The sequence below is a fragment of the Diadema antillarum genome, unplaced genomic scaffold, assembly GCF_040938485.1.
Source record: "Diadema antillarum isolate AM-2024a unplaced genomic scaffold, OU_Dant_1.0 scf00000134, whole genome shotgun sequence".
Lineage (NCBI taxonomy): Eukaryota > Metazoa > Echinodermata > Echinoidea > Diadematoida > Diadematidae > Diadema > Diadema antillarum.
The window spans coordinates 968798-980424 of NW_027271023.1; positions in this window are offsets into that span (position 1 = coordinate 968798).

Here is an 11627-nt window from a genome sequence, read left to right on the forward strand (position 1 = left end):
TTTTCTAGATTTTATCAACAAGTTATACATGGCTCTCTTTGCTTGACTGATTTGTTTATCTTGGGCATTTTTGAAATTATTTCTGTAGCTGAACACTACTCCCAAATATGTATACTCATCAACAACTTCTAATATTTCTGTGTTAAACATAAATGGTTTAAATCTCCTGACCTTTCCTCTCGAGAAAATAATCACTTTCGTTTTACTGATATTGACTTGGAGAGACCATAACTTACAGTATTCACTGAGAGCATTTAAAGCCAACTGTAATTCGTTTTCGCTTGTTGCTAGTATCAGCGTATCGTCTGCATACAGAAGCGAATAAAGTTTTAAAAGAACGTCTATGCCATTGTCGAACATGAGCTCCTTCATATTTTTTGGTAACAAATGAACACCATCGAATCTCTCTCTCATGTATAACTCAAAATCGTTCAAATATATAGCAAAGAGAAGAGGAGATAAATTCTCACCTTGTCTGACACCCATATTGCAATTGAAAAAACCAGACCTCTCATTATTACTTATTACACAAGATTTAAGATGGGAGTACATATTATATATTACTCTGAACACTTTCCCCTTGACGTTGTTTTGTATAAGCTTATACCACAAAGATGTTCTGTCTATTGAATCAAATGCCTTTTTGTAATCTACGAAGGCGCAGTATAATCTTTTCTTTTGGGAAAGGTACAAATCTATGACAGAATGCAGCACAAATACGTGGTCAATTGTGGAATAATTCTCTCGAAATCCTGCTTGTTCTTCACCAATGAGATCTAAGGAATTTAGATATTGATTGAGTCTTTCATTTATAATGGAAGAAAATAGTTTTTCAACGCAACTTAACAATGAAATACCGCGATAATTATCTGGATCATCAATGGAACCTTTCTTTTTATAGATTGGACGAATAAGACCTATGGACCATTCTGTTGGTATGATCCCTGTATCAAGAATGACATTAAACAATTTAGTTAACACACCTATCAATGAACCACTGCTATTTTTCAAACACTCGTTCACTATCAAATCACTTCCAGAGCTTTTGTTATTTTTCAGTAGCTTGATATGCTTTACTACTTCTTCCCCAGATATTGGGTTGTTAAATATTTCTGCGTTTGACGAACTTGAAACATTAACATTGCGATTAATCAGGCTACTAAAACTTCTACTGTTCTGATTTGGTGGACCATTATCATTCAAGTTTTGAAAGTGCGCCTGAAATGCGTCAATACTGATAGTGCAATTATTTATTTTCTTTTTCGTTTTCGGGTTTAGTATTTTCCAATATTCCTTTGGGTCCTTTGTCTTTAAAGCACGCAGAGATTCATGGGTCTCCCTAAAATACACATCACGAGCATTCTTCGTGGTCTTCCTGTACAGTCGTTTTACTCTTTCTAGCTCACAAATACAAGCGCTGTTAGGAGATTTACATTTTTTCTTTAATTTTAGGTATTTAGCTCGAAGTTCTTTACAGGTGTCATTGAACCAAGGCTTATCATTACGTGTTCTAGGGGGATGAAAGTGTCTTTTTTTAGAGTCAAACGTTTTCACCATATTTGCCTTGGACGCAGCCTCAACATAAACTTTTTGAATTGATTCATACAACGCATCTAAGGTGTCTTGACTAGGCTCATCTTGCACTGCGTCGATTTTGTCTGAAATAGAATCTATAAGTTTTTCATCCAAACCTCCTCTAAACTCATTAGCTAAGGATCTGTCCCATATAATCTTTATAGTTTTTGTAGTTGAATGCAAATTTTCGTCTTCAAGCCGAATTCGTTTATCATCTTCTGAACAGTCAGTATCATTATTCTCTTCCAAACATTTAATATCATTACGTAACATAACACGTATTGCGTGGTGTTTGTCAGAAATTGTGTCATCAAATGGATCTACCGCAAAATCTTTAACAAGCTGAAAAGAATCACTTGAAAACAGACAATAATCAATGGTACTTAAGTTTGCAAAAGTAAAGTTGCCTGGAATATCACTGCCTACACGGCCATTTAAAATAGACAGATCGAATGCTTTGCATAGATCAATGAGATTCTTTCCATTAACATTAACACAATTATCGTTGTTACGTCTTACTGAAAGCGAAGAGATAAAATCACTTATTTGTAAGTGAGGAAAATATTCCGCGTTGTCCACGTGTACACCATCTTCAACATAATCTGCTAGATTTCCAGTACGAGCATTAAAGTCCCCAACTAAACACAGTGGTAAATCTAATTTACTCTTAATATTTATGATTCCACAGGCTATATCTTCAAATATGTCAGGTTCATAATATTTGGAATGTTCATGTGGTATATAAACAGCACCAAGAACAAAATTACAATCAGGTTTAATTTCCACTTTGGTCCACAGGACATATTTAGAGATTATATCACCTAGAACTTGTATATTAAGATTCGACTTCGCTATAATACACAGACCGTGAACTCCACCATAACGAAATGAACCGTCATTATTTTCCTTACAAAAGACTTTAAAACCTGTTGGAATAAGTTCTTCATCTACAGTATCTGTTTTTGTTTCGCATAAGCAGGCAATATCAACATCCCGGATAATTTCTGACAATATACCCAATTCAAGTTTAGAATGCAAGCCACACACATTTAGACCTAGTATTTGAATATTAGATGGAAATGATGAATCAGTTAAGTTACTTATCGATAACAAGTCCACTTCTTCTTTGTTGCCATCGCATTCCTAGTGGCGAGTGATGCCCTTGATCTTCTCCACTGTCCAGCCCACTTTCCGCAGGTCTTTCGCGGAGTCGATGGATAGCTTCTCCTCCTTTCCGTTCGCATTCTTGATGGCGAAAATTCTCCCATCGATGGTCCAGACGGTTTTGATGGACTTGTCCTCCCGAAGGGCGCGAACGATCCTGTTTCGAAGGGGTGTGAGGTCCTCCTCAACGTAGACGTTCTTCCTGGTCTCTTTCTTCCGCAGCTCCTTCATTCTTCTTCATCAGAGCCTGCTTCGTGGACCGACGGACAAATTTGACGATGATAGGCCTCGTCGAAGATTTCTGCACATCCGGTTTCCTTCCCGAGACGGGAAGACGGTGGCTGACACTGATGTCGTTTGCTGATATGGATACTCCCATATCGGCTGCCAGCTCCACAACTTTGCTAGTTGTATCCTCCCCTCGCGTCTCCTCCAGCCCAAAGATCCGGATGTTGTCCCTCCTGCCATACTGTTCGAGGCGGTCAACCTCTGCTAAGGCTCGTGCTTCCTGACCGGATTCCACCTCGAGTTGCCGTAGACTCTCTAGCGGCTTCTTGAGCTCGTCCATCATGGACTTCATTGCGGCAGCTACTGCCGCAGAGACCGACTGCACGATGATTGGTTGGATTGCAGTCAGGACTTTGGCTACGATTATCGATATCTTATCCTCCTCAATGTCATGCTGACGAGAGCTGGCCGTCTTCCCTGTCTCATCATGACGAGCTTTGCCCGCGTTCATCGAATAATCCGTCTTGATACCTGTAGCAGCAGCCACGGCGTACGAGACGGCATCATCAAGAGCCAGGGATGGTGAATTGTTCCTCTTCATGGAGACCTCGTCATCCAGTAGGTCAAACCGGTTTCCATTTGCCATGACAATGGAAACTATTGTTACGTAGTTGTGCGTAGAGAAGGCTTTGGTGAATGGTAGAGCTAGGATTCCCCTGGTGACAGGTGCGTAGACTCTCTCTTGTTGAGTGGTGCGCGCAGATACCTAGGAGTTTATCAATAGCCGGGTTCACACGTACAAATTAGCGGGATGACGATCGCGATGCTCATCCCGAGTTTTTCTGCGAGCGTCCACACGTACCAAATTAGCGGGATAGCGATCGCGATCGGTATCCCGCTAATTTGGCGAGCGTCCACACGTACCGAATTATCCCGCTAATTGCCGATAGAGACAACAACAAAGCCTGCAAACTGGGTCACACAGCGCCCTTCTCTATCACTGCCTGCGCGCACTTACCTTTGTCTATTGTCTTTTACGCGTCAGTGGTGTGGTTCGCGCGCTGTTGTTGTTGTGCTTCAAAGAGGTGAAGGACCTCTTCGCAGAGGCCTCGCTGTTGTGATGTGCGCATTGCATGATGGGATGTAAAAACTCGAGATTGTAATCCCGACCGTTCACACGTACCAGCGCGGGGCCAATTATCCCGCTAATTGATGAACCAGCGCAAGATTTCTTGGGATTAGCATCGCGATGCTTATCCCGCTAATTTGCGGGTTTTTTCTGTCCACACGTGCAAAAAACTCGGGATGACGATCGCGATGCAAATCTCGAGATTTGTATCCCGCTAATTGGTGTACGTGTGAACCCGGCTATTATGAGATGTACGCGGAAGAAAAATATTATACTGCCTGCTGCGCTAAGGCGGTCCACGCCATGCAAGATTGTTTTGGTTGCTATGTTACTGATGAAGATGAAGATGAAGTTCAAGAGTAACTTACAAGAGGAAACACCATACACGAACGCTGGAAATCCTTGAATATATCCAAAACGGTGATGATGAGGCACAAAGGAGTATCACAAACAGGTCCAGCGCTGAACGAGCGATCCACCAATGTGACAAATATATAATAAAAACAACAATTGATGATTCTAGAGAGAGAAACATACGAGCGACCGAGAGACACGTCTTATCTCACCAACTATCAACTATTATCAACTAGAAGTTGTTTACAGGATTGACAGCGCGTATAGTAGCGCGTGACGCACTTGTAACAACTGATTGAGTGCGCACTGCTAGTGTAAACATTGTGACGTACGTCAGGCCAGGGAGGTGGAAGAGAGACTCTTCTTAGTGCTTACCTGAAGAAAATAATGCACGCACACGTGACTCATTTCAGCGCTTCCAATTGGCTACATTCTTGAACCCATTTTATAATTCCTAATATATGTTTTAATCGATAAACTCCCTTTTTATGCATTTTTTTATCATATATACAATTTCTATTTAATCGTATATATTTATTATTAAATATTATAACATTACCACTATACAAACTATTACTGACATTACTTCTCATTTGTTTCGTATTTACCCACACTTCTAATAAATCCCTATAAAATAACGGAGCTTTCACTTTCAACAGCGCTGGTAAAGAATCACACAAAAATGTAAATTTTCCTCCTATGTCTCTCGTAACAAAATTGAAATATTGCTTCCACATTTCATATTTTCATCTTTATTAAGAAGTTTCTTAACCCACATAACTCGCTGTGCTTTAACTAAATCAACAAAATTCATCATTTTTAACCCGCCTTCTCTATAATCTAAAAACAATATATTAAATTTTTTTCTAATTTTATCTCTTTTTCCTTTCCATATAAAATCAAAAACCAATTTGTCTAAAGAATCAAAAACCCACCTGGAAAATGGAGTGAGAGAAGCTCGATATATAAATTTTGAATAAATATGTACTTTACGTAATTGAATCTTTCCCATCAAAGTTAGGTCTCTTTGTTTCCAGAAATTCAAAAGAACTTTTATTTTTACTCAAAATCTCTTTATAATTCATATTTTCCTTCGTTCCCTCATCTAAAGAAAAAAAAACCCAAGTATCTTCACAAAATCAACTGTTTCACCAAAATTAGTATCTAATTTCAAATGCTGATATGATCCCAATCTTAATACTTTGGTCGTATTCATATTTACCTTTAATCCCGACATTTTTTCAAATTCTTCAAACAACATCTTTAACCTATAAAATGATTTTTCATTATGTATAAAAATAGTCACATCATCTGCATATAAAACTAATTTAATTTCCTCATCTCCAAACTTTGTATCTCCAAACTTTATTCCTTCTACAGAATTATCTCTTCGTAATCTACGCGCCATTATTTCCATGCATAAAATAAATAAATAAGGAGTTGCCTCGCTTAAGCGAGCGACCTTAGACAAGTAAAAGTACAGATTTTGGTCGGTATTTAGTCAATAAGTTGTATTTCGTTTGCTTTGCCGATATAAATGCCTCAGCGAGCCGTAGTTGAGGAGTTTTACAGGAACAAAGAGAAACAGAGGACACTCTACGTACAGTGGAGGGCACGTTTGTTTCGCTGCTTTGACGGTTTGTTTATATTTATATTTAATGTAATAATTTAATGTAATCAAATAATAATTTTGATGCATTGTATTGTATAAAGATGATTGATTTGTGTTATCGTTGTATATTGCAGCGGGTTTGTACGACGTATTCCGAAAAGCGGGAACTCATAATATAACAGAGATTCCTGCGTTGGATTCAGGTATGAGTAACTCATATGTGTTTTGTGTTATGAAAAGAATAAATTAGATTGAATTAAATAAGTTGTTTGTAATTGAAGGGAGATGTGATTCCTCCTCTGCATCAATTTGATGGGTCATGCATGGGTTTTTGGATTGGTTTAAATTGTATAATGTATTATTGATTAGATTATAGGCAATTCACAAGATAGATTGATTATATATGATTGTTGTTTAGATTAAAGAAAATATATTTGATGTAAGTGATTTGTGGTTATTAAAGTGACAAGAACCCAAAGGGAGGGGGGATTCGGCAATAGTTAACGGTAGTATCGCCGTTGATGGTTGATTTGATCGCATGATCACCCTTTGTATATGTTGTATCATTATAATTTTTGTGTGTAGTATAATTATTTCGCTTGCATGTTATATTCGTATAGGATTTGGGATTGCTAATTGAGAAGCATACATTGAGTTAGGAGGTTATTGGTATATAAGATACATGACATGCGTAAATAGCCTGTGTCGTAATATGATAGATTCATTTACAGTCGTGCGCTTTAAATATTTTACACAACAATAATAGATGATAATTATCGGATATTGATGTAAAATAGTTAAAGAATTATTGTATTGATTTATTGGCTTTTTGACGCATATCTAGACAAAAGAAATTAGTTGAAAATTATATCGATAAGCAATTTAAAATATGTAAACAGTTTGTTGCATTGTGATTAATTACACATGCAAAAGGTTTAGAGTTTGCAGATTTTGTTTGGTTTACGTGTTTCGGACAATATAGGAAACGAAAGAATTTTGTTTAAAGAAGCGAATCCACAGTTAAATTTTGGCCAGGTAATTTTAAGTTTCATAAGTGAAGAATGTGTTAGTTTGATTTATATTAATTTATGCTCGTTGTTGTTGTCGTACTAGTATCGTGTATAATAACAGTGCTATAGTAGCTACTGCTGCGTGGTTCATTATATATCATGTTGATTATCGCTTTTGTTATTTTTGTTTCTCTGCTTTGCAGGGTTTTGGGGGGTTTTTGTTTTTATGTTTTTGAGTCATTCAGAAACATTAAAGTTCCTTTAACTGAAGTCTCCCGACATCCTCTTTGGTGTGAACCCCGTGGACCTCAACCGTCCATATATACCCCGTGAAGTCGACCCACTTCACAACACAATAATAATTATTATGTCCATGTCTTGTCAGATATCGAGTGCATGCAAATATGTATATAGCACTTGCGAAATCTATAGGCTTTGTCCGCAAGTATAGTTGACTCCCCCGCTTCTCTGAAACTATAGTGCACGATTTAATATCATCCCGCCTGGATTTTGGAAATGCACTTTTCTATATAGTATATAACTTATTATACCCCCCCCCCATAAAAAAAAAACCAAAAAAACAAAAAAACAAACAAAAAAAAACATGGCTCAACTTCAAACGTTACAAAATGCAGCAGCACGGAGCGTTACCCGAAGATATGCACTCATGATTATATACTCCTTATATTTTGAGGTAGCTAGACATTGGTTACCAGGTTGCCTTTATCATTTCATTAATGGAAATGTAGCAATATAAATTGCAATTTATATCATTGATAATGATAAAACTAATCATCAAAATGCAGTGACACGCTAAAAAAAAAATCTGACGTTATTATGATTTAGTGTTAATCTATTATTTGAATTATTGATTTGATTTGATTTGATTATGCCTTTTATAGGTGTGCTCGGTGTAACTGCGCAAGTGGTATAATGCTGGACAGCCCTGCATGGTTACTGCTGTCAAGTTAGCGAAAGATATCATTAATGGTTATGATAATTACAAAATTACAAAAGACCTGCAGAGAAATACTTCTCAAATGATATCAGATGAGGACAAAGGCTTTGTTCCATCTCATTCTCAATTCAATTTAAGTATGATAACGAGAGATTTTGTATTGAGACAGATCGAGCTTCTTGGCATAGATAAAGCAACCGGAGAAGATCACATCGGCTGCAAACTTTTAAAGATGACAAAGAATGTTATTGCAGAATCTCTTTGCGATATTATCAACAAATCCCTGTCTACGGGAGTTGTTCCACGTGAATGGAAAAAGGCTCGGGTAGTACCAATATTTAAAGCAGGAGATATTTCTTCGTTGAATAACTACCGCCCCATCTCAATCTTACCAACAGTGAGTAAAATTATCGAAAGGACCGTACATCAACAACTGAGCGAATTCATGAATGCGAATGATTTACTACACCCTAATCAATCTGGTTTTAGACCATTTCATTCCACATCAACTGCTCTTGCAAAACTTGTGAATCAGTGGTCTTTGAATATAGATAATAATCAAATTTCTGGAGTTGCCTTCATAGATCTTCGGAAGGCATTTGACACTGTAGATCATGACCTACTTTTACATAAATTAAAGTGTATAGGGTGTAGCAAGACGACTGTAGATTGGTTCAAATCCTATTTAAGTGACAGACAGCAAGTGACGCAATTCAAAGGAGCCAAGTCCCACCCTTCAACTATTAAATTGGGTGTACCTCAAGGGTCAATACTTGGTCCCCTTTTATTTTCAATTTATGTCAACAGTCTACCCGAGTGTACTTCAGAAGGTGTTATAGATATGTACGCTGACGATACGACCCTCACTGTCAGTGCTAATGACGCAACAGTTTTAGAAGAAAAGATAACTGTTGCACTAAATAAAGTATTGGGGTGGATTAAGAAAAATCGGCTCGTCCTTAACACTGACAAAACTTCTGTCATGATTATCGGCTCCCGTGCTAATCTCGGGAAAATTGAAAATTTCAGTGTTTCATTAGATGGTAGTCGGATTAAAAGAGTTCAGTTCACTAAATGTTTAGGTGTTTCAATAGATGAAGAACTGAAATGGTCTAAACAAATCGAAAATGTATGTAAACGTACCCAAAAAAGTGTCTGCATGATAAAGAGAGCGAAGGCCTTTTTGCCCCAACAATCCCTAAAATTACTTTATAATAGTCTAGTGTTACCACAATTTGATTACTGTTCTGTTGTTTGGTCAAACAGATTTCAATCCCATACAACTAAGCTGGAAAAAATTCAAAAGAGGGCAGCAAGAATAATTTTGGACAAAACATATGACACACCGTCGGCTGATTTATTCAAAAGTCTTAAATGGATGACACTAGACAAACGTTTTGATTTCAGCCGCGTTATGATGATATATAAATGCGTCCATAACTTAGCACCTTCGTACCTTAAGGTGCACTTAGTTAAGCCTAGTGATGTACATGAACATCATACAAGGCTAATAGACAGTAGAAATCTACGTGTGCCAAGATTTCGCTCTGATTGTCACAAGTGCAGCCCAATCGTATCCTCTGTACTTGAATGGAACAGGCTAGATCATTCAATTAGATCAGCTTCTTCCATGTACTCATTTAAGAGATTGTTTAAGCAAAGTTGCTATTTGTAAGTAACACACGAAATTCATTCTGGGCTTTGTCATTCCTGTATAATAGCGTTTTAATTGTTATTTCGGCATTCTGGTGAACTCTTGCTGTGGCATGTATTTCTTATGTTACTTTGCAATGTACAGTATGCTGGTATGTATCTACACTGTATATGTCATCTTCTGTATATACGTTTTGCTATTTAATGTACATATGTTCATCAATATTATTCAGGGCTCCATGGAAGACCACTATTTATTGGTGAATGGACTACCCTGACAAAAGATTAGAAATAAATAAATGAATAAAATAAATAAATAAATGATAATAGTGGAGATTCACTCTTTATCATCACAAGTAACGAGATGTTTCAATAATGTTATTCTGCAATCCTGTAAAAGGGCATTGACAATAAATCATTTTATGCTAGAGTTATTTATTTAAAGGGATAGTACAGTATTGGTGAAGATGAGAATTGGGCTTTTAACTTTTTGCGAGATATACCAAGAAAACAATTATGAAATAATAAAGAGCATATACCATTTTAAGAGGGCTTCAAAGTTTATTTGATGAAAATCAGGTTTGAAATTACTGAAACATCCAAAAACAAAGTAAAACAAAGCGATCGTAATAAAAGGTTGGTCCCACACTTATTAGAATCGCTTTGTTTTGGATACCTCAGCCATTTCAAAATAAATTTTTGAACATCAATTAAACGTTGAATTCCTCATGGAATTATATGAAGACTTTGTTCGCAAAAACCGATAAGTCCATTTTTGAAGATTTTGAAGTACGATCTCTGTCATAAAGTACAAAATAATACCTTTTATTTGATATATTGGTCCCTACATATAAGGGAACATTTTTGAAGTTATGGTAAAAAGAAGCAACATTTTTCTTATTAGTCTCTCTATTTTTCTTGACCTTTAATCGCAAATATCTCCATTTGGCAAATATGGACTTATCGGTTTTTGCGAGCAAACTCTTCATATGCTCTTTCATATTTCATAAGATGTTTCTCATTATCTCACCAAAAAAATGTTAGAAACCTGAAATCAGGTCTCAACCAAAACTATACAATCCTTTTAACATGTTTGATATGAATGAGGAAGCCTGTTCTTGAGTTGGAGACTAACGGCAAGATCGTTTTTTGACATTCTTGGAAATATGATTTGATAGCATGGATGTAAAATCGATGTAATTCCTGAATTTGTCTTTCCTTCCTTCACTTTTTACTTTCATAATAATTATGTTTGGTAATTTTTCCTTAAATATTAAACCATATGAATGTTCTATCAAAAATAAGCTTGAAATAGGTGGGACATAACTTTTTTTCCTGAATTTCTAATTTTCAACTGTCACTAGAATTTCTTTGTATATCAATTTCTACGATTTACTAAAATAAACAATCAATATGTATGATATTAAATCAAGTCTGTTTCTGCTCTACATTCATAGTGCCAAGATTCAAGAAGTGAGGCATACCATGTGAGCTTTGATATCAATATGGTGACGCAGTTGCAGTTCAGTTGAATCGTGCTCGGATATATAGGATGAGGAGCATTTTGCCTTATGTCATATTAACAAGACTTTGCATGTGAATGAAAAATGCATAAGTCAATGTCTGTTAAAATGCCCTGTGTAGCTGCGAAACCACAATCTTTGCGCTGTTGTTTCTTTTAATTAAGTTGCGTGGAGCAGATGAAGGATATCTTTAAGAAAAGAAAAGCAGAAAAGAAAAACTTAACAGCATATAAGTGCACTTTCCAGCGTCGAGCGGGAAACCGCAAAACAGCACGACACTGCAAAATAGCAGACAATGTGTCACTTTTCAGGATGTGTGTCACACATTTTTCCCTTAATGTTTATTGAGATTTTACACAATTAATCATCATTACATAATAGATTATAAAGATTGACAATTTCCACGTGCTCGACTGAGAGA